This window comes from Mus musculus, chromosome 5 (genome assembly GCF_000001635.26).
Source record: "Mus musculus strain C57BL/6J chromosome 5, GRCm38.p6 C57BL/6J".
NCBI lineage: Eukaryota > Metazoa > Chordata > Mammalia > Rodentia > Muridae > Mus > Mus musculus.
Window position 1 is genome coordinate 138,873,173 of NC_000071.6, and position 24,447 is coordinate 138,897,619.

General features: G+C 50.3%; 1 pseudogene; it reads left to right on the forward strand.

Moving 5' to 3' along the window:
* The window catches only part of Gm31891, a 47,559-nt pseudogene that overhangs the window by 10,127 nt on the left and 12,985 nt on the right, over positions 1-24,447 (forward strand).

A 24,447-nucleotide genomic window follows, 5' to 3' on the forward strand; every position in this document is an offset into this window, starting at 1 on the left:
TGCTGATTTGGCTGGGATGAGAGGCCCACAGGCCCTAGGAATTCACCTGTCTCCAGTTCCCTGGCATATGCCTGGTTTTCTATGTGGGTACCGGGATTGAACTCAAGGCCCCATGCTTGCCTCCACTGTGCTGAACCAACTCCCCTGTTTCTCAGAGTCTTCGTGGAGCTAACACACTGGTTTTCTGATGGAGCTTTTTTTTTTTCCCTTTCAAATTCTATACCCGTTTACTTTGCCTTTTGTCTTTGGTTATCAGTTTCTGCTGCACAAAGGTTTGGTTACTATTTAAATGTGATTTCTAGCCTCCTAAGTTTAGACGAAGTACACGTGTGGATGGGCTCCTTCCATGTGATTCCGTCTTACTGGAGGCCTGCTCTACCAATTGTCACTGGGTTCTTAGTCACATTTGCAACCTGGATACTCTAACACGTGTAAGGGTAGGTCATGTCCCTAGGCTACACTGCCCTCCACACTCTCTATGGGTCACAGGTTCCCACTGGGACATAGCATAGTCACTAGAAAGGGTGGATCCCAGAATATGCATTCCTTAAACGTTCTTTTTTTTTTTTTCATTTCAAGATACTTTATTTTCAAAATGGATCACAACATAAGCTTTTGGCCCATCTGCCAATGTACAAACTACACATGCTTGCTCTGCAGCTGAGGGGCATCACCAATCCACACACGAGCCTTTGGGGTGGGTGTGTAAAGGCCCCATAAATGATTCTTATCTGCGAAGCCAGGGATCTGAAGAATTGATATGCACATTGTTCCCTCCAAGGGGTGGCAGGGCAGTAGAGTCCTGCTGCAGGGATGTACTGGATTAGCAGCCTGGCAGAGCTGTGGTAGGAGGAGCTGTGCAAGGTAGAGCGTTTGAGAGCATCTCATTGAGCAGGTGGGGAAACTGAGGCCCAGAGAACAAAGGGCCTGAAGTGAATTGTTCAAACCTGAAGCATAGTCCCCGATAGGTTTTGCATCCAATTGCAAAGAGAGAAGACGCCACTGGAACTGGCATCCCTTGGTCCGTGCAGTTCCTCAAAACAGAGCCCCCAACCCTTGTGGTTTTCAGCAACAGTGTGAGTGCCAGTCTCCTGCGGCCCTGGGATTAGATGTCCCACAGTCTCCAGGGAACTCCCTGCTGTGAGCCCATTTCCCTGTGTGTCCAGCAGACTTCTGGCTAGCCCTCTAACTTTCTAATGGGGTCAGTAGCATTTCTCCAAGACCCAATACAGGATAAAAGAAGGAAAAGAAAGTTATTCTAGGCTTCTGGCTGCATGCCTGTCACTCCAGCTTCAGAAAGTTGAAGCCAGAGAATCACAAGTTCAAGGCAAGCCTAGGCTACATAGGGAGTTTCAAGCAAGCCCTGCCAACCTACTGGAACCCTATTGCAAAATCAAAAGTAAATGAAAGATCCAGGGATATAGCTCACTGGTAGAGTGGTGGCCTAGAATCCTCAGTAAGGGACTTGGGTATGGCTGGGTGATGGAGCATGTGCCCAGAGTACTTGAGGCCCTGGGTTTCATCCCTGTACCAGAAAGAGAGGGAGGGAGGGAGAGAGAGACAGAAAGAGAGAGACAGAGACACATAGAGAGAGAGAGACAGAGGGACAGAGATGGCGGGGGGGGGGGGTTATACAAGCACAAGCACACATCAGAGCCTGAAACTGCCTGAGGGTGACATGCCATTCTGGGAACCTAGCAGACAGCTTTGGCCTTGGGCAGGTTTATTTCTGTGTTGTGATTTCTGCCTGCTGACCCATGCCCAGGGCTGGAAGTGTCAATTCTCCCTTCTCTGATGAGCCCTGGATCACACCAGCCACAGAGGAACTTTTTTTTTTTCTGTTACTCATTTGTGGTGGGATAGTGTGACACTGTGCCTAGAGACACCTCCACTCAGGAGGCTCCCAGAATCTTCCCCTCTGGCCGGGTGGAATACCTTTCATGCACTTTTGCTGATCTCCAGGACCATCCTTCCTGAGGGCAAGGGGACTGCTCATGCTATGCGGCTGCCCCCTCGACCTGGTGTCGCATAGCAGGGACTCTCAGGAAAGGGCCCTCAAAAGCCTCCCCCTTTCAGGAGGGTGGGACATTCCAGGACAAGAGCAGACAGGGCCAAGAGGAAGCTCTGCCATCAAATTCCGGATGTGGCCCCAGGCACAGGCCTGGTCTTGTGGGGACAGGCGGCCCCTCCCGGTGCTGACAGCCCAGCCCCATGGCGGGCTCTGCAGGCTGCAGGTGGCCTATCACAAGCGGAAGATCAAGTCCCTCAGGGGTTAGGGGAGATGGATTGCATTCCTGGGGACCCACCCAGCCCCCTGTACGCCAGCCTTGGAAAACCGATAAGGGGGCTGGGGCACTTAGACTGAGTCTCACACAAATCGCCCAGAGTTATTGTGTCCTTCAGAGCACAGGCCCCTAACTAACTAAGCTGCACACAGAGATGGACCAGGCGGCCACGCTGCACACATCGATAGATAAGACGCCCACACAAACAGTGCCACAAAGGCCACTCTCACGCTCCCCCTAGCAGCATGCCAAGCCCTTGGCGGGCACTTTATGGCCTACTATCTCATCTGTACCCCACAACAACCTCGCCAGGTGGGAATTCCGCTCCCTTGAAACAGATAAGGAAGCAGGCTAAAAGAAGCGAGAGGTGGCCAAGGTCACCCAGGTTATAAAGTGAGTGGATCTGGACCCAGCCCAGGCCCACCTGGATGCAGAGCCCACCTGGGCACACACCCCACGCCCCTCTACTGAGCTGCGATAAATAGACTCTTTGTTGAAAGGTGACTTTTACAGCCATGCGGGGATGCCATTTCAGGTGACATGTAGGGAGGGACCCAGAGAGGGACCGGTCCACAAAGTCCTATTAATGTTGGTCCTAGGGCCCCGGGCTCAGGGACAGTGAGGGACATGACAGATGCAAGGGGACAGTGTGAGGCAGGACCCACAAGAGTCCTGGTTGCAGGGACATGACCTGTGACAAATAGGGGTTGTAGACTGCTCACCTCCCTAGCATGGCATCACACAGCCCCCATCCCTGAGAAACCAGATGTCAGGGGAGCAGGGACAAGCCAAAACAAGCTGGGGTGATGGCTCAGTTGGTAAAGTGCTTGGTGAAGAAGTAAGTGTGAGGATCCCCAGCACCCCCACAAACCTGGACATGGCGACATGTGTCTCTAACCCTAGTACTCAGTGACATAGACTCAGTCCCTCCCAGTCTCCCATATGTGTACTCCTGTATTACTTCTCAAAAGCATCAACCATGGTGTATGTTCTGTTCTTTCTTTATGGAAAGTCTCTCTCTTTCCCTCCCTCCCTTCTCCCTGTCTATAAGCCAAGGTCTCAAAAACCGGGCGTGGTGGCTCACCCCTATAATCCCAACTCTTGAGGGCAGAATCAGAAGATCTCACCTCAGACCTGAGGAGTTCTCAGACAGCCAGGAGCAGAGAGTGAGACTCTGCCTCAACTCTCAAAACCAGAGAGATGCCTCAATAGAATGATGGCCAACACCTGAAGAACGTCACTGGAGCTTGTACTGCAGCCTACACACACGTGCACACACACACACATACACACACACACACACACACATACACACACACTCACACACACACACACACACACACACACACACACGAACATACACACAATAAATGACTACATACCTATACTTAAGACAACATCATTCACGGTCCTCCTTATCCATGCAGTGCTCCCTTGTTATTTTAACAACCTGTATAGTATTCCTTTGCTGAGAGAACAAGATTGATTTAATCAGCCCCCTATGGACAGGCTTGGAACATGTTTCAACTCTCTTTTTTTAAACTTTCCCCCCGAAAATTACACAGGACTCTACTTTGGATCTTGGGAGTCCTCCAAAGCTCATATGCCATGGACTCATGTGGTCACCAGCAAGATGCCATTGGAAGGTGACTGAAGCTATGAGAAGTGGTCCCTAGAGGGCAGGCTGCGTCATTTGGGATGTGGGTGAAGTGTTTAGAGGCTCCTCCAGGTCCTTCGTCTTCCTCTCTTTCATCTTCCAGACATAAAATAAGTGCTTTGCTCCTACCATACTGCTTTGCCTGCCCCAAGGCCCCGGACGGCAACTGTGGATGGAACCTTCCAGAACTTTGAGCCAAAATAAAATTTTCCTTTTTTAAAAGTGTGTGTGTATGTGTGTGTGTGTATGTGTGTGTGTGTGTGTGTGTGTGTGCTGGTGTGCTCACCTGTGCATGCATGCATGTAGAGAAGCTAGAAATGTTGTAAATATACGACATTTTCCTCAATCACTCCTCAACTAACGTGTTTGTTTGTCTTTGTATGTTTTGAGATAGGCTCTCTCACTGAATTTGGGGCTCACTACTTTGGCTACACTGGCTGGTCAGCCAGGCCCTGAGATCCTCTTATTCCCACCTTCCCGGAGTTTCAGGTTTGCACAGCCACACCCCTCTTGACTTGGGTTCAGCACCTCTGGATTCAGGTTCTCTTACCCTTGCAACAAGAACTTTCTCACTGAGCCATCCCCCCAGCACTAAGAATACACTTGATAGATGAAACTGGCATGCGTTTACATTGGTGGGAATGTGGTGAATGAGTCTGACCTGTGAACGCTCCTCCTGACTCATGGGCATCTTATTAAGAAGTAGCCCCAAACATAGAGCCCTGAAGCCCACACAGTCAATGTGAGGGACCTGGCCAAGTTTCTGCCTCTTAGGGTGTCCATGCCTCCATGGCATCTTGTGAGTGCTCCATGTGCTCTGTTTTACATGTAGTGCCTGTGGCCTGCAGAAGTGGGTGGAGCAGGTCATGAAACGAATGTGAGTTTTCAGGCTCCCTTGCTGTCCTTTCTCTTCTGTATTTTCTCCCTGCTTAGTCTTCTAGTCCTCCGCTTACATTTTGTCATTGATCTAGAGACACTCTTCCTGTAACTGGACTATCAACTGTCTGTTGCTCACATGTGACTTTCCCTGGTGACACATACCTCCAATAGGCAACTGGCAACAGACCAAAGGTGTGATTCCTCCCAAGTCTAGTGAGCTAGTGAGCTCCTGGGGCTCACACGGGCGAGGGCTTATGTTCAGGAGTCTGGGTGAGCCCAAATCAGCCACACCATTGACAAGTCTCTTCCAGCATGGATAACGACACCCCTATAGTGTCATAGATAGAGTACCCCCTTCCATTAACCTTCTGGCCCCCCTGTCCTCTAGCACTCCTGACACTATGCAGCAGGAGCAGAGATGCACACAGTTGGGAAGGGCTGCAGGAGCCAGAGGCTGTGTTCTCAGGTAAGGATATCACGCCCTCCCCCGCCCTCCTTCTCCGAGGGAATCAGCAAGCCTGATCCTCAGGGTCACTCATGGGTAGACACACTGCTCTAATGAAGATGGCAATGGCTTTTATGCTCAGCAAGCCCCGCCCCACTATATATTTCATACACCTGAAGATTCTGTGCACGGTAGGTGCCACAGAGAGTGTATTTTTGTCATGACGGATCCTATGGGGGCTGCTTCAGCCTAAGGAGCAGGTGATCAGACCTAAAAGGCTTCTTGAGATTGGAAAGACCTCCTCTGGAGTGATGGCCTGGTGCCCATAGATGCAAGCCCCAAAGTCAAAGGCACTGAGCTCCTATATTGAGCTCTTGAGTTACCCCATGGGCCCTTCTAGATCTTCTTCAGACTCAGGGGCCGACACTTGGTCAGAAGTCACTCAGAGTCAACTCCATGACCCTCAGTTTCCTCATCGGTGGGGGTTTCTCCTCCTTCCTGTCTTCTGTCACTAAAGGCTTCAGGGCCAGTCTCCGGAGACTCCCAGCTTCCTGACCGGAGATTCAGACTACTGCGCCCCATCACAGGAAGGGCTCTGGGTCTCAGAAGGTGGTTGCTGACCTCTCTGCTTTTGTAGAAGACCCAGTGGAGACTCTGGACTTAGAGACTGTGACAGAACCTAGAATCACCCAGGAGACAAGTCTTCGTACACGTCTGTGGGGAAGTTTCTAGATTAGGCTAATTGAGCTGGTAAGGCTCATCCTAAATGTGGGCCTTACCCATCCTAGGCTGGGGTCCTGGACTGCATAAAAAAGAGAAAGTGAGCTGAGCCTCAGCGTCCATCTCTCTCTGCTTCCAACTGTGGTTACCACGTGACCAGCTGCCTCACGCTCCTGCCATAACGCCTTTGCCACCATGATGGGCCTTCAAACTGAGAGCCAGAATAAACCCATCCTTCCTAAATTTGCTTTTTGTTAGGTATTTTGTCACAGCAGTGAGAAAAGCAGCTAGGCACTGGGAATAATGAAGGGACACCCAGGAAAAATACTAGAATTTGAATTTTTCTGTGTAACTGGCTCTCCTGGAACTCTCTCTGGAGACCAGGTTGGCCTCGGACTCAGAGATCTTCCTGCCTCTGCCTCCTGAGTGCTGAGATTAAAGGCACATACTATTACCACCGGGCAGAGAAGAGTGAATTCTGCTTCCTAGCAGGGACTGCAGGCTGTTGGAACCCTGAGCGGGACTGAGCCCTGGTGGCCTCCTGGCAGCAGTGTCCTCACTATATGCAGTGGACATAGCAGAGGAGGGCACAAAGCACGGGACGTTAGGGTGGATGCCGAACTTTCCAGCTTCCCGGACTGAAGAGCCAATTATCGTCACCACGTGGGAGCACTCAATGTGGGAGGACAAGGCCACAGGGCCATACAGAACTAACATTGACCTGTGCTTGGTCCAAGAGGTGCTTGCAGCTTAACTCACTGTCACCCTGTACAACTCCTAGGTGGCCTGAAAGCTACCCTGCGGGAATCACGTGAGCTGATCATCATGAGGTGTACCTGTCTTGGACTTCAGAGTGGTTAGCAACTTAGAGACAATCCAAAGACAGATGCACTGAGGGTTTTAACTGCAGGGAGCATCGGCCGTCACACCTCCACACAGCCTCTCAAGGTCTGCTGAGTAGTAGCCTCCACATATGACCACTTTGACTCTATCATTTCAGAGTGGTCAAGGGCTGAGCATAAAATCCTGAGCCTGAGATTTCTTCCAGCATCACCACATCCCCCAAACCATGAGCATACAGATGTAATGTGCTAGTGGTCATGTGCACATATGTGGGTAGGCACGTGTATGCATACATGTGAGCATACACATAGTTTGCTAGTGCACATACAAGCACATAAATGTGAGAGGTGCATGTGTGGTTTATGACTGCCTGTATGTGCATATGCAAGTAGGTAAACATTGAGCACATGCATACACATGGGTAAGCCATGTGGTATGCTAGTCCATGACAGCACACATGAGTATGGATGAGTACATGTGTGTGAGGTGACATATGTGTAGTATGTGGTTTGCTAGTGCATATATGTATGTGCATATGCATGTGGGCGATTATGGATGCATGTGCAGATAGCACACACTTGGGTGTGCTTGTTGCATGAATGTATTTATTGAGCATGTGTACACGTGCACATGTGAAGGCATAGATTATGTTGTACTTGCGCATGCATGCTAGGCTGTGCATGAATGTGTGTCTGTGTGCTCATCTTCTCTGGAGTAGACCTCCCTTCTGTGGAGCAGGACCTGCAGTGCTGCTCACAGACACCTGCAGCTGTTACACAGAACCTGGCAGCGATTCTGCATGTGAACACGAAGCTATGTGCATTAGAAGGCGCAAGCTCTGCCTTTCCCTGTCCACAGACCTCAACTTCCTGGCATTCTGTTTGGGAAGAACATGGCCACCATGCAGCTGAAAGTTCTGCAGAAATGAGGGGACTGCAGAAGCCGCTCCAGCATTGCACACTAGTAAATGTGCATCCGTCATACAGACAGTCTCTGTTCTTAGAATACTCTGCTCATAGAACCTTGACTGACCTCTGTGTGGGAGACAGCAAAGCTCCCGTCATCCATGGCTCCCATGCTCCAGAAAGGACCCTTGATCTTCTCTGTACCACCTAGGTCTGGCAACCTCCAACCCTTCCCTCAGTCCTCTTTGAAGGCAATGGTCTCTTTCTCTCCATGACAGTCTGAGTTTTTTTTTTTTTTCAGAAAAGTACTGTCCATTCATGTTCCCAGGATCTTCCTGTAAGTGACAGGCCCATAAAGCACTTTTCCAGAGAACAGGCGCCAAGGACCCATGGGACAGTGCATAGTGGAGGGGCTCGCATAGGAGTTGCATGGTCTACCATAATGTATATGCAGCTCCTTGGGACTCTCACATCCTCTAGGCAATGATCAGTCTTAGAGCAGCCCCAGGCACAGCTCAGCAGAGACCCCAGAAGTACACAAGGAGTCGCTCATGTTTGTATCCTAACTGGCCCTGCATCCTCTCCCACCGGCCAACAGTAGCTCAATGTTGGCTCATGGCAGAGGCTCAGCCTCTCTCCCTACTCAGGGAGCAGAGGACCCCACAGCAGCCTCTATCTTAACCCAGCTTCTGACTATACCCCTCATGATCACCAAACAAAAGCTCAGGAATGGGATTACAAAGGCTATGATTGGCCCCTGGCCCCTATGCCGCAGCTTTCTTAATGGTTAACTGCTTAATAAAAAACAGGCGATAATGAGGTTTTTGATCCCTTGTCGGCCTTACAGCCGAAGAGGCCATGGACCCAGTAAGAGCATGCCACTGAGGCGGCCCAGGCCCGACCCCCTTTCATCTTCAGCCAAGCTGCTCCAAAGAGCCTTTTTTCCCCCTAAACCAGATGCTCTTTGCCAGGGCAAATTCCACAGTAAAAATAGAAAAGGAAATTCTTAACCCACTGTTTCATGTGTGACAAGTGGTTTTGTGGTGAGACAGTGGCCTCAAGAGTACACCATCCTCTCTGAGCCTCACCACTGTTCCCCCCAGGGCAAACAAATGTGGCATCTCAAGGCCTTTGGTGTTCTGTGGCCAGCTAGCCATGGCTCTATGATGGGGACCACTGGAGCTGCCCACAGCCCCTCTGCTTTGATCTGAATCTGCAGTGTGGACACAGACGGCCACCACAGCGCCTCAGATCCCTGGAGCTGCAGGCCATCATAGTAAGGTTCATACAATTACATGCCAAGCCAGTCGGACATCACAGAAGATGCTGGTACCCAAACCAGCCATCGAGGGGAAGCCTCAGAAAAGATCCAAAGCTGGTTTCCGGCGGGTGATAGGAAGGTGGCCCAACACATTTGTAGATGGCAACAACACACTGGAATGTCAAAAAGTTAGATACCCGAGGCTGGGGGAGTGGCTCAGTGTGTTCAGTACCTGCATGAGAGTCAGTTTGGATTCCCAGACTCCATAGAAAAAGCTAGGTGTGGCAGTGCATCCCGTGATCCCATCATGGAAGAGGTGGAGACAAGAGGATTCCTATAGTCCAATGGCCAGCTCATTTAGCTAAATCAAAGAGCTTCAGGTTCAGTGAGACATCCTTTCTCAGAAAATAAGACGGAGTGTCATAGAGGAAGACACTCGACATCAACCTCCAGACTCCACACACACACACACACACACACACACACACACACCATGTACACGAGCACATAAATACGTTTAACACATACACTACACATTCACAACATACACAGAAGGCTAGACATCCTGCAGAAGGTTGAGGTTCTAACTCTCAGGGCTGAAACACCCCAGGACAAGTCCCTGGTATGATTTGACTTCTCAAACCTTCAAGGGACCTGCAGCATCAGTAAAGAGCCTACAGGACTGGACCACTGGACTGGCAGGGAAAATAAGGAGCATTTAAAGGTAAGAGGGAGAGGTCCCAGACCCACAGTTCTGACCTCTGTATGCTGTGCCTGGAAAGATGAAGCCAAAGGGCTAGGCCTATGAGGTTGCAATGCTGTTCTTGAGATAAGACTTAGCTGCACACTAAGTTCATTAATTATCCTTGTGTCTGCACTCTGGCAATGCAACCTCAGCTGATGAGAAAACTCAAAGAAGGTGGTGAGCCTGGGGTACAGCTGGAAGGGGAGGAGAGGAGGGGAGGCCAGTATCCTTGGAAGGTAGGACAACAGGCCATCAACTCAAGGCAGTGCTTGGGACCCAATGTGGACCCCTGCAGACACTCATTTTCCTAAGAAGGTGTAACCAACCTGGGCATTGTGAGGCGCCATGGTGAGAGCAGGTACTCTTTTTCTGAACACACTGATACTTCTGCCATTACCCAGAGCCTGCTGTGGCTCCCACTGCCTGTCCCTGTGGTCCCCATCTTCCAGAGGAAGTGCCATTTAAATAAGGCCAAGCAGGGGGTGGAAGGGAAACACCAGATTGAACATGGGAAAGGGGGAAGCCCAAAGCATAAAGAGCCTGTGTGGCCTGGTGATGCCAGAAGGTGACTGGAAATAGAAGATAAGGTGGGGACTGGGAGAGATATGGTCTTCCTGGGGCCTTGGGGGGAAAGCAGAATGGCCCCAGAGACTATAGGTCAGAGGAGCCTCAGGACGTGACTAGCTGGCTAAGATTTGCCCCCCAACCCCGGAAATGAAATGAGGAAGGTGAAGCCAGACCATAGGGAATCAGGATGGGAGGTCTCTCCGGCTACACTCAGGGCAGTGCTCATCCTGAACACACAGGAGGAAGGAGGCACAGACAGGAGGCAGCGTGTTGGAGCTGGAGGGAGGCTGCCTGGCCAGGCATCTGCCATGCAAGCTAGGGCACGCCAGCCAGCCCCCTCATTCCCTATCACAGCCTCGGGCCCCTGCTCACCCAGGCCCAGCCTACCCCCTTCTTGGTCCCAGAAATTCCTGGCTGCACATCCGATTGTTGCTGTCTTTCCTGCAGGTCAGGGCACAGCCCAGAGGGAGAAGGGGTCGCCGCTCTGATGACTTGGGTTTACAGTTTCAGGCCTGCTCTGAAGCCAGCCTAGTGCTTGGGCTGTAAAGACAAAAGGTTACTTCTGCAGTATGGAGGGTCTGGGACATCTTGGGGGACAATGATCTGGTGGCAGAAGAAGGAGAATGTTACTACTACTCCTGGCAAGAGTACAGAGTACAGACACTGGGATTAAAAGACCTGTGTAGCTTTGGCAAGTCCTTTCCCCACTGGAAGACTCAGACTCCTTGCCTAAGCAATGGAATCAATATTCTGCTGTGAGATGCATGTAACTCAGAACCAGTAGACACAAGGTCTCGCTAGAGGCTGTAAGGATGGGTGGCTATATGGATGAATGGATAAAATGATAGATGGATGGACAGGCAGCTAGATAAATGGGTAGATGAATAGATGGGTGCATGGGTAGATAGTTTGATGGATACATGGATGGACTGACGGACGAATGGACAGACGGATGGACGGATGGAGGGATGGATGGATGGATGGATAGATAAGTGAATGGATAAAAGATGGGTAGGTGCATGGAAGGGTGAATGGATGGATGGATGAATATGTGGATTGGCAAATATGTGGATGGAAAGGTGGCTAGGAAGTTTAATTGCTATGAGGTGGATAGCTTGTGGATGAATAGATATATGCATAGGTAGATGAATGGATAGGTGAGTTGGAAGATAGTTGAATATGTGGGTAGGTAGATGATGGGTGTCTGGGAGGATAGCAAGCAGCCCCAGTATCCTATCTACCAAATTCAGTCATCAAAGACACCATTCTAGTTATAGTTTCTCATGATTCACAACAATTATATCTTGAACTAATTAAAATTCAGTCAAATACAAAAGCCATTTTCCAGTGCTCCTGGGTGCCATGCTTGATAGCTCATAGCAAGATCCACCCAGTACTGACTGGGATGTTCTTCCTCCAATCCTTACTGGCTCTTCCTGCTTACCCTGCCTAGTGCCTAACATTCACTTAGCTCAAAGTCTCAACCTCCCTGTTCAGTTCTCAATGCAACACCCCCACCCTGTGTACAACAGCCCCAGAATGTGTCATAGTGGCAAGGCCAGCTTAATTGTTTGTTGGTTGGGGTCTAATGCCCAAGAGCTCAGAGTGGGGTGGAGGTGTGGACATTGGCTGTCTGTCTATCCCAGCAACCTAACACAAAGTAGAGTAAGTGTAAGGGGCTCTGACTGTCAACTCTCCAAATGCAGGGAGAGCTGTTAGCTATAGAACTCAGCCTTTGTGCCCAGAGGGCTAACAGAGCCCATGACCTACAGAGATCTGGGCCTGCAGTAGCTCCTCTATACCCATACCTCTGTAGTCCTCCACTCCAGAAGGTTGCTATACCCTGCCCCCAAAAGAGTTCTTGGTAGCAAGCTGGGTCAGACTCGGTGATTCTGCAGGGTGTGAAGGGTTCACACATATAGACATGGATGTTGTATATACATATATGTTGCAGGGAGCAGAGTGGCAGAGGACAACTTTGGGTTCCTCAGGAGCCATTCACTCGCTCTTGCTGTTGTTGCTTTTTTTGAGTCAGGGTCTGTCACTGGGAGCTAGGGCTTCTTGAACGATAGGCTGGCTGGCCAATGAGCTCCTGGCATCCCTCCTGCCTCTTTTTCCCCAGTGCTGGGATGACAGCAAGCATGCACCACTATACCTACTTTTTGCATGCATCCGAGGATGGACTCAGGTCCTGATGCCTCCACAGCAAGCACCTCATCTCCGCAGCACCAAACTTGACACTCCCTTTAGACCTTAAATGAAAAACCCTTCCTGCGTCGATTGTAAAGACCTTAGTGGCCTCATGGGACGCTGGCACAGCATTCACCTGTCTGGGTCTGAGTCTCCAACACTATAGCATTTGGTACGTGTCCAAGCCCTGCCAGGAGGACCACTTAGCCCGTGTCACAACTGGGGAAAGCACATAGGCTCTAGGTGCCCTGGAAGGGTCCGTCATTGTCATTGGTTCCACAGAAGGAAAAGAAATCAGTCCTGACCGTCTAGGAGGCCACAGAGGCCACACCAGCCCATGCCCTGCTCCAGAAAAGACAATGGAGATGGGGGAGGCCCAGCCACAGGTGGGAATCCCCTGTGGAGGACACAGTGAAGACAAACAAGCAGTCCCTGGTCACCCCACCCTGAGGGCCAGATTCCAAGTTGGCACGAGGTGAGAGATGAGGCTCCTGCTCACTGGCAGGAGCCATTGCCTTTTCTTAAGGAACAGGAAACAGATGTCTCCACAAGGTGGGCTCCACCTATGGAGGGGGTGTAGAGGGAGGAGGCTCTTGCAGGGCTGGAAGCATAGAGGTCTATGTAGGCCTCTATTACAGGAGAAGCTGGGCAGGCCAAGAGGGGTCTGGTCAACCTGGAAGAGAACAGTGACCCCAAGAATGACACACAAGGAGCCAAGTGTCAGAGAGGCCAAAGGAACTGCAGAGAATATCCTATGAGGCCATCTGTTTATGCATGAGGCCACTGGGCATGCTCAGTATCCACTCCTTCTAACTCTCCACCACAGATGGTCACAAAAAGACAGTGAAGGGCTTTGGGGCACTCAGCATGGCCCAGCAAATGTGATGAAGCCAGTTCCATGATAGCCCGGATATGAAGCCACAGTGCAACGGTGGTCAGAGCAGTTGGCCTCATTCCACTTTGGTTTGGTTTGCATTGCAGTTCTAGGGTATGGTCCGTCATGGCAGGGAAGGGCCAGCAGCAGGAGCGTGAGGCAGCTGGTCGCACCGCATCACAGTCAGGAAACAGAGAGAGGTGCATGCTGGGGCTTGGTTCACTTCTTCCTTCTTATTCAGTCTGAGACCCCAGCCAAGAGATAGTACTGCCCACATTCGCATCTTAGTCAACCCATTTTATCATGTTCCTTACAGACATGGTGAGGGGCTGGCCTCCTAAGTGACTCTAGATCCTGTCAAGTTGACCATCAATAATGATCGTCACATGGAGTGACAGGCACCTAGGGATCCCAGAGCCCCATAGCCAACATATGACCCAGTCAAGTAACCATCTTGGAGCCTCACTCAGTTTGTCCTCTGTGAAATGGGAAAATAATGTGCATAATTCATTAGGTCAATGAGAAAATGAACCAGAGTGTAAGAAGCAGTAAGTAAGTAGCTATTGTCATTGTCACTACCACCAATGAGAACTAATTTTCCAATCAGTGCAACTCATAGGACTCCAACCAAGAGAGAGAAACTGAGGAGGAGCCTGCCAGGCCTGGCGTCTGTACTGTCTGGGACTCAGAAGCCCACAGGTGTTTGAAGGCTTTATCCCTGGGATCTTGACAGAGACCCCACCCATTCTAGGGGGCCTGGACATGAGTGCTTTGCTATGCCTTGGATACAGTATAGGTGTCCCCAGGTTTTACATACTGAAATCAAATCCCCGCTGTGAGAAAGAAGGGGGTGGAATTGAATCCCATCCTGGTGACTAGAGCTAGGGCCTCAGGGAGCTACTAGGGCTTGGTGTCATCAAAGTGGACCCTGATGAGAATAGAGAGCCACAGGAGACCCATGCATGCATGCAAACATGTGTACACGCATATTTCCTCTCTCATCATGTGAGGCCCTGAGCCATCTCAGGACTCTGCCCACACGAAGGTTGTCAAGGGCTGGGCGTGTAGCTCAGCTGCTAAAGTACTTGCTGAGAATGCATGAGGCTGTGAGTTTGGTGCCCGGAACCCACAGAGAAATGTTAGGCTTGGTACCGTGTGCTTACTATCTCAGCACTGGGGAGGTGGAGACAGATGTCTGGGGACTCCCTGGTTGAGTTTCCTACACTACTCACCAAGCTCCAAGCCGAAACTCTGACCTGAGGTAAACCTCTTTTCTTTATAACTCACCCAGCCTATGGCATAGCAGGATAGGCAACTGAAAACAGCCTAACACAACACCAAGGGATGGAGAGAAGACCTTTCCAGTTCCTTTGCTGGGCCTGACAGACAGTGTGGAGCCTCCTGCTAGATTCTGTCCTCCTCCTTACCCAGGTCTCAGTCTATCTCTATGCTCTCCAAGCAGAACTTCTGACTTGTCCATCTGTGAGTTCCTGGCCTGGATCACCAGCCACTTCAGGCTCCTCTCACAGGTCTCTATGGACAGCTCTTGTCCCTGAAGCTATTAGGCTCTGGCCCCCAGGATGATGACATCCAAACCCGGTGAAGTCCAGGGCAGGTAGTCCTTGCTGACAAGCCAGACCTCTGGATACTGAAAATAGACCTTCAAGAGGGGCTACAGGCCCTGGCCTCTCACAACACTCCAAGGCCAATAGACCCTGTACCCTCCCAAGTACGGAACACTGGGCCCTGAGGGTCTAGGAAGCTGGGCTGACCTCTGTCATGGATAGCTGGGTATTTTTACCTTATTTCTTCTATGGCTCTTGGGAAGTCCATTTCCCTCCCATGGGGAACTTGTGACCTTAGATGGGTGCCCCTGTGGTACCCCAGAGCCAGAAAAGATGTCACATTGTGTGTGACCCCACATTGTAGTTCTAAGCAGATCATCACAGGGACATATAGGTGAGGTCTGAGGCTCTGAAAGGGCCCCTGAAACAGCTTTTGCAGCATTAGGGCTTCATCCAGACCTGGCCACAGCCTACAGGATGCTACAAGTTTCAGGACTTAGCTGTAGAATATAGCAGACAAGAGATGAGAGATTGTGGCTATCCACCAGACATGGCTGCTGATGAGCTTGGAGGTGTCCTTCCTAGCCTTCCTACCTTGGTCCCAGCTTGCCAACTTGTACAAAAAGAAGCCTAAGGCCCAGAGAACCTGGCCAAAAGAAGAGTGTTCATTGTTCAGCCCTAGAGAGAGACAGGGTTATCCCTGGCAGAGGGAGGGCTGGAAGATGCTGAGCTGGCTGCCCCCTGCTGAGAGACCATTCTCTGGGAGGCAGGGTGGGTCTCCCTGCGCTGGCAGCCTCCTCAGCCCTGAGCCGTCCTGGATGCTGGGTTAAGATAAGTATCTTCAGGAAGCGGGAAGGGCTCAGCCCGGACACAGGAACCCCGGGAATTGGAAAGGGAGGTGTCAGGAGCAAAAGCTCCCCACTTCAGAGGTGATGGCCACACCCCGTGAGTCAGCTGGATGCTAGACTCCTTTCTCCCCTTCCTCTCGGGGACTCATTCCAAGTGCCCCCACCCAACGCTGAATACACGCAACTTTTCCCCTTTTTGTAAGTACACTGCACTTCTGAGGGCCATCTTCTCCAGAAAAAGGCCATTTACACCAAGTACATCAGTAATGACCTTACTGCCACTCAGGGGTGTTTCCAGGGTCTTAGGACCCCAGCTGGTGAATTGTGAGAACAGGACATCACAGAGGCCAGTGGTGCTCGAGACAACGCAGTTTTACAGAGGCTAGGGTTGGGGTGGGAGGCATTGTCAAGGTTTTCACTTCTGCTTAGTTGTGTTTGTTTGCCTTGTTGGCTTGCTTGTTTTTTGTTTTGTTTTAAGACAGTTTTCAAAATGTAGCCCACACTAGCCTTAGACTCACTGCATAGCCCCTGGAAGCCTTGAACTCGCAGTAGCCCTCCTGATTCAGCTTCCCAATGCTGGGATTAAAGGAACTGCCAGGCTCAGCTAGGACAGGCTTCCCCTCAACCCCAGGATCCGTAGTCTCTCGGAGGACCAGAGGATCCCCTCCCACTTAGGAAGCTGGGGTGTATCCTGCCCTAAATATCCAGAGAGTAATGTTGTGGTAAAGGTGCCAAGCAAAATCCTTATGGGAGGGCGAGGTGCTGGGCAGCAGAAGTGGTGCAGGAAGCAAGCCACCACAGCCCCACCATGAGGCCCAGCTCCAGTAGCTCTATGGACCCTCGGTTTTTCCCAGGAGAGTGACTCACTGCTTAGCCTCTCTTGCCCCGTGGATTTTCCTGGGAGGTGGGTGATCTTGGGGTGTGATTCCCACAGCCTTCATGTGGGCTAGTAAGTCTTCCAGAGCGAGTCCTAGAAAGTGGAGCCCAGTGGACAGCTGAGCCACCGCAACCGTGGAAGCTGCAGAATGCTGCCTTTTCTGGAAGTGGGCCTAGGTTGGCTAGGCTCCTCTCTGAGATAAGGTTGGGGCTGACAGGACTCCCACAGGAACAGGGAGGCTCTCCCAGTCACACTGAGCAGGCCACCCTGAATGGATCACTTTTGCCTTCCTGAAAACCCTGTTTCTGTGTGGCTGCTAAAGCTACCCTTCTCTACCTATTTTCTCTGGCGGGTCCCAGATCTGAACCCAGGCTCCTTTTGCTCCACCAGGTCTCATGCAAAACTGGGACCAAGACTACATTTAGAACATGTCCCAGTCTCCTAGGCAGGGAAGAGGGAACCCCTGGGTTCTCCTAGGGTCTGGAGATCTTGTGGGGAGCGGGGTGGGGGGAGAGCCTTGGTCCCTCAGATGTGGTAGCTCTTACTTGTAATCCTAGCATGTGGGAAGCTAAAGCAGGGGTGTTATGGAAACTTTGAGGCTACTCTGGGCTGTGAGTTTGAGATCAGTCCAGGCTACACAGGGAGACCATATCTTAAAGAGCAAAGCAAAGAACATAGGAAGATGGCCCCTGCTGGCACAGTGCCTACTGTGCAAACACAAAGACCTGAGGCTTGATCCCAGTCACTCACATAAAAAGCCAGTGTGGTAGCACTCTCTTATGATCATCGTTCTGAGGGAGAAGGGGAGGAAAATCCCTGGCCAATTAGTCCAGCTGAATAAGAGAACCCTGCCTCCAAAGCCAGTCAGAGGAACCATACCCAAGGCCGATCTCCTGCCTGCACACTCATGCATACTGACATGCGTGTGCTCACCCACAAAGTCCTTGTCCCAGTCACAACCCTCCAGGTGAGAACCCTGAGGCAGATATGTCCAGACACGCCCAGTCTGGACACACACTCTTCCCTGATCACCCCACCCCCGAAAGCACAGCTAGACTCCAGAAAGCCACAGAGGCGAGCAAGGCAGGATTTCAAACCAAGAACCTTCAGGAGCCTCAAGCAGGAAGAGTCAGGCTCCTGAAATGCAATGTACCCCCACAGGGGAGAGTTCTTACCTGGCACTACCTGCTCCCAAACCCAGCCAGAGAAAGCATTAGCTAGGGGCCACGCTCTTGCTACAGGTGGAGCGGGCACCGTGCCAGGCACACCTGGCAAGCTGGAGGCCAGAGCCTCACTTACTACAGCCAACACACACGCTATGAAGAAGCCCCTTTGTGCCATGGGCCTGAGACCCTCCCCAATCATAAGATATGGATTGCACCCATGGGGATCAACAGGAGTAGTAGGCCCAGAGGAAATGCCCCCTCAAGGAGCAGAAGCCTCCCCAGGGCCATCACAGAACCTGGAGGAGCCCTTGACCCACCTCTCCCCCTTAAGAAGCAACATGAGGAATACCTAGCACCAAACCAGCCAGATACACTGAGCAGTAACCCCACAGAGCCCAGACAACCCACCATTAGGAACAAAGCCCTTGTGGGCCATGCCCAACCTGCTCCCCACCCCCATCCCACCCCCATCCCACCATCCCACCCCCATCCCACCCCCATCCCACCCCCACACTCCTGTGATCAAAGCAAAATATAAACATGCTTTAAAGATGGACAGTCCTTCCAGGCTCAGTCCCCAGATACTGGTGTTGTTTGGGGGAGGAGCAAAAATTGTTAAGGGAGGCCTAAATGAATAAAGGGGTCACTGGAAACAGACCTTTGAAAACGTTTTTCTCCCTACTCTCTACTGTCCACAAGGTGAGCAGCCTCTTGCTCCACCACCATAATGTCTCACCTTATCACCATGGTCTCAGAACAAAGGCATGGACTGAGCCCTCTGAGACCATGAGCCAAGAAAACATCTTTTTTTTTTTTCTTTTAAGTTGTTTTTGTCAGGTGTTTTCTCAGAGTGTTGAAAGATCTTCAGATATGAGGATTCAACAGAATCACTCCTTAGCTAGGCCTAGTGGCTCTAGCGTGTCATAGAGGTTACTCAAGAGCTCAAGGCAAGATGATCTCAAATTCAAGGGCAGCCTGGGCTACCTAGTAAATCTATGTCTGACCTGGGGAACTTATTGAGATTCTGTGTTTTAGTTAGAGTTCTATTGCTGTGATGAAGCATCATGACCAATATAACTATTTGGGCCTATGGTTGCAGAGGGTTAGCGTCCATGATGACAGAGTGAAGGCATGGTCTTCTGAGTTCACATACACAAGCGGGAGGCAAAGAGAGAGCACACTGCAGTTAAGGTCTTTTAAAACCCCAGACCGCTCCCAGTAACACACCTCCTCCTTCAACAAGGCCATGCCTCCTAATCCTTCCCAAATAGTTACACCCACCGAAGGCTAAATATTCAGACATGTGAGCCTATAGAGGCCATTTTCATTCAAACCACTACAACTCTGCCTCAAGAAGTAAAAAAGAAAACTAGGAGGGATAGAGCTGAGTATTGGTGACTCTGACTAGAATTCCCAGTGGGGGGGTTGAGGATGTAGCTCAGTGGTAGAGCCCCTGCCTAGAATCCCCCAGTGAGGGGCTGGGGCATGGCTCAGTGATAGAGCCTCTGCCTAGAATCCCCCAGTGAGGGGCTGGGGTGTGGCTCAGTGGTAGAGCCCCTGCCTAGAATCTCCCAGTGAGGGGCTGGGCACATGGCTCAGTGGTAGAGCCCCTGCCTAGAATCCCCCAGTGAGGGACTGGGCACATGGCTCAGTGGTAGAGCCCCTGCCTAGAATCTCCCAGTGAGGGGCTGGGCACATGGCTCAGTGGTAGAGCCCCTGCCTAGAATCCCCCAGTGAGGGGCTGGGGTGTGGCTCAGTGGTAGAGGCCCTGCCTAGAATCCCCCAGTGAGGGGCTGGGGTGTGGCTCAGTGGTAGAGCCCCTGCCTAGAATCCCCCAGTGAGGGGCTGGGGTGTGGCTCAGTGGTAGAGGCCTAGCATGTACAAGTCCCTGAGGCCAGTGAATGACTCAGTGTGCAAGGGTATTTGCCACTAAGCCTAACAACCTGAATTCAATCCTTAAAATTTACATCATGGTGAGAACTGCTTTCTCCAAGTTGTCCTCTGGCCTCTACATTGTTCTAGCACATCCTACCCCTCACACAAAATAAATAAATATGCACTGTTTTTAGAACGAAAAGAGAAAAGAAAACAAGAAATTCATATAGCTTATTGAGAAGCAGGGAATCATTACAGTCTGTCAGCTCCTTGCTGTCCTCCAGTTACCCTGGAGGCTGCAGACATTCGATCAAGCTGTTCCATGATCTCTGCTACCCTACATCTCATGGAGCAGCCACATAGAAACCTGCTCATTTCTCGGTCTGTTAGCCACTGTTGCTGTCTTATAAGTTTCTGGAGAGCTAGGACACATCATCTCAATGTCCCTGTGTCTATGGTGACAGACAGAACTGGACAAGTGGGAAGTCAGCATTGACTTTTTTTTTAAAGAATTATTTATTTATTTAATGTATATTTATATATAATATGAACATATTATATATTTTATGTATATATTATGTATATATTTTATGTAGCTGTCTTCAGACACACCAGAAGAAGACATCGGATCTCATTACAGATGGTTGTGAGCTATCATATGGCTGTGGGGAATTGAACTCAGAACCTCTGGAAGAGCCCTCAGTGCTCTTAACCACTGAGCCATCTCTCTAGCCCCCCAGCATTGACATTTATTGGATGTATAAATGGATCAATTAATGCTTAGAGCAAGGAAGTGGCCGTCTGATTTGCATTTTTAGTTGTTATTTATGTATATATGTATTTATGTCTATATAAATGAGTTCCTGTGTGGCTGGAAGAAGACATTGAATCCTTTGAAGCTGGAGTTATGGGTGTTTATAAGCTGCCAGATGTGGGTGCTGGGAATTGAATTTGAATCCTCTGCAAGAGCAGCAAGTGCTCTTAGCCATTGAGTCATCTCTCCAGCTCTCTCGAGCTGTATTTCCAAGTCTCGTGGAGACAATCTTGGAAATGGTAATTGGTCAGAGGTCACCACCAGTCCAGAGGGAGGAGAAAGTGGGACACACAGTTGAAGTTGAACCACGCTGTGGCCGGTTGTTCATTCAATGGTATGAGAAAATCATCTAAGTTCTTGCTGTTCCTTCTTCCACCTGCTGGGACTGCAGGCCTGCACCTCCATGCCTAGTCTAAGTGGTCCCAGGAATGTAATCCAGGGCGTCATGCACACTCGGCAAACACTGTACGGTCACGGACCCAGCATCATTTTTTACAGAATGAGACAGGGTCTTGCTATACAGCCTAGGCTGGCCTCAAACTCAGATCTCCTAGCCCAGATTGCGTTGGGATTACAAAGTGATCAGCCATACCCAGTAACAAAGCAACAGTGTGTCGGAATAATCCATTGCTGTTACAGAACGTTGTGAGCAATGGACAGGAAGGAATCTTGTTTGTCTGGGGATAAAGATGAGCATTTTTTGATGCTTCCTGCTCAGGTTTTCTATACCAGTAAAATGGTTCCGGGAGAAAAAAAAAAAGATGTGTTAATTAAAAAACATCCCCTGGGAACCCCAACAAGGCAATCATGCACCCACAATGTCTAAAACGAAAACAGGCAAGAACAGGCGTGGGAACAGGCACCTCCGTTGGCTGGTGGAGCAAAGCTGGAAGTTAAGCAGAAGCAGGAGCCAAGGATGAACCCACGAAGAGCGCACCCACGGAAGCGTGCACCTACGGAAGCGTGTGGGTGTGAGCGCCCACAGGAGCCCATGCTGTGTGCAACACCTGCTCACAGTGTTTCAGGCTCCAATAAGGAAACAACCCTGATCCTACAATGTGCCAAAGGAGGGAGTAAGTTGTAGCTGTTGCAGGCGGTGGGGAGGCTGCTGAGGCGAGGCAACATGTACGCTATGGGATTCTCTTTATAGGAAGCATGAAGACAGATGCTGGCCCAGCAGGTGATTCTAGAAATGGCAGGGAGGTCTTTCTCCAGAAGAGCTAGGAAGGAGGCAAGGAGTAGAGGTCAGTTCATTATGGGGGCTGGTGGTGTGTGGGCTCTTTATAAAGAGCTGGACCTTTTTATGCATTTCCGTGTTATCATGAGTGAGAGGAGTGTGGATACCCTGGACAGCTTTCGGTAGTCAATTCTATATTTCTACTATGCTGGTTCCAGAGCTTGAACATGGATGGTCATGAGGTTAGACAGGAAGTGCCTTTGCCCATTGAGCGATCGATCTCACTGGCCTGAATTAAACATCTTTATGAGATTTTACAATACACTAGGACCTGGCAAGATAATTCAGCCAGCACAGTGCTTGCCGCACAAGCGTGAGGACCTGAGTTCAATCCACTGATTCTAAGTAAAAGCCTAGTGCCACAGTGTAGACTTGTGACCACAGAGCTGGGGAGGCAGAGAGCCTCCAGGTTTATTAGACATCCACAACAGACTTCCTTGCCCAATACCAAGCCAGCACTAGTCTCTGTCTCAAAATGGCTAAAGTGGATGGCGCATATGTACCCATCCCCACATATAAGCACACACACACATACATACATATATACATACATGCATACATACATACACACACACACATGTATACACAAAAATTAGTTTATAAAATAAAAGTAAAGGGTAAGAGAGATGTCAATAAAGTTCTTGCCACAGAAGCATGGTGACCCGAGTTGGGATTTCAACGCTCATGTGAAAATGATGGTGTGAGTCTGTAACCTCAGCTCTGGGCTTGGGGACAACGTGGGCTGAGACATTTAGATGCCTGGAGACCACTGATTGGTCCACCTAGCTGATTCTGTGTTCAGGGAAATCTCAGTCTTACTTTTTTACAGTAAAAGCTCACAGCAGTGCATTGCCACCACAAATGCCCTGACCTACGTCCGGACACTCAATTGGCTTGTTCCCTCTTCCCGCAGACCTGTCCTATCACCTTTGGTGAAGGGGCACACCCTCACCTGCATCCTGGGAAAGGGTTGGAGCTCTGCTCTAGCCTTTCCATGGAACAGACATGTGTTTCTACTCAGACTTGTGAAAGTAACAGTCACCTGGTTGGAGACATGAATCTTACCCACCTTTGGATCTCTGGTCACACACTGACATGGCCACATGAGGACAGGGAGGAGGACACTTCTGAGAAGTGCCTGACTTGGAACAAAGTTCATCTTCATCACTTATTTTCTCCTCAACCCCCAGGACCCACCATTTGGGGGGAAAAAAAAACAAATTCCACTATATCTGGTCGGATGTGGTGACACCAGCAGCCTATTCCACATGACAAGAAGTGTCTCTACTCTTCCTCGGCCATTGGCCCATGAGTAGCCCTCAGAGGTGGGTGCCATGTCCATTGTGCATTTGAAGTTTCGTGGAGAGGTTGGACAGTTTGCCTGTGGTCACACAGCTCGTGATGTAGCAATGAGACCCGCACATAGGATGGCTGGTTCAGAGGTCAGCCTCTGGACACTGATTTTGGGGGTGAGGTGAGGAGGGGGTGAGGGGGACTGGAAAAGGCTTTGAGTAGATGAGTCAGAGTTAGGACGAAGTCTCAGGAGAATTCCTATAGACACTTGTTCCACCATGAGTGGATCTGAGAAATTCATATTAGGCAAAGCAAGCCAGATATGAAAGGACCAATGCCACTTGAATCCACCTGTGGGAGGTCCCCAGGGGATTCATAATCATGGATAGAAAATAGTATAGGAACTAGAGGCTGGGAGATGGGCAACCAGTGTTCAATGGGGACTGGCTTCCGGTTGTACAACAGCGATAATAGTCCATATATAAAAATGGGGTGTGTGTGTGTGTGTGTGTGTGTGTGTGTGTGTGTGTGTGTGTGAAACCCAACTCACTTATTAAAATGGTCCTGTAGGTCCTTGCAGGCCTGAGACCAAAAAAAGCAAATATCCCTAGCTTTGGCAGGGGCTACCCTTCTGTTATCTAAGTGCCTGTTTATCAAGATGAGGACCTAAGATTGCATTTCCAGCACCCATGTTACAAACCAAGTGTGGGGTGCCTTGTACTCTGATCCCAACTCTGGGGAGGCAGAGACAGGCAAGTCTGTGTGGCTTCCAGCCAGCCAGCCAACCTCACCAAATCACTAAGCTCCAGGCTAGTGAGAGACCCTGTCTCAAAAGATTAAACAAAGAAAACGTGGACAGTGCCTGAGAAACAACACCTAAGACTGTCCTCTGGCATCCACATGGATTAACCTGCTGGACTGTGCGCACACACACACACACACAGACACAGACACACACACAAGTGCATGTACACATGTCAAAAGAGAAAAAAGGTCAGGGCAGTTTGAGCATTATTCATTCATTCATTCATTCATTCATTCATTCATTCACCAAACAAATTCATTACTCCTAGCATATGACAGGAGACAGGTAGAGCCCTGAGAAAGAGACTGGGGAAGAAAAAGAACCTGGGGGTGGAGTCAGGAGGTAAGAAATGCAACAAGCAAAATCATCCTAGATATGAGGATCACCCTAAAACAGGAAGTGGGGTCCCAGGGTAGAGGCAGGGCTGCTGAACAGGAAGTCAGGGAAAGAACTGATCAATGGCTGAGACCTGAATGATAGGGACCAGGTGGTATGTGGATCTGAGAGATGTGTGCAGCAGGCAGACAGCAGATGGGAGGTACAAAGGCCTAGAGCAGGAGAACACTGGGCATACAGATGTGGGTGCTAGGAAGGCT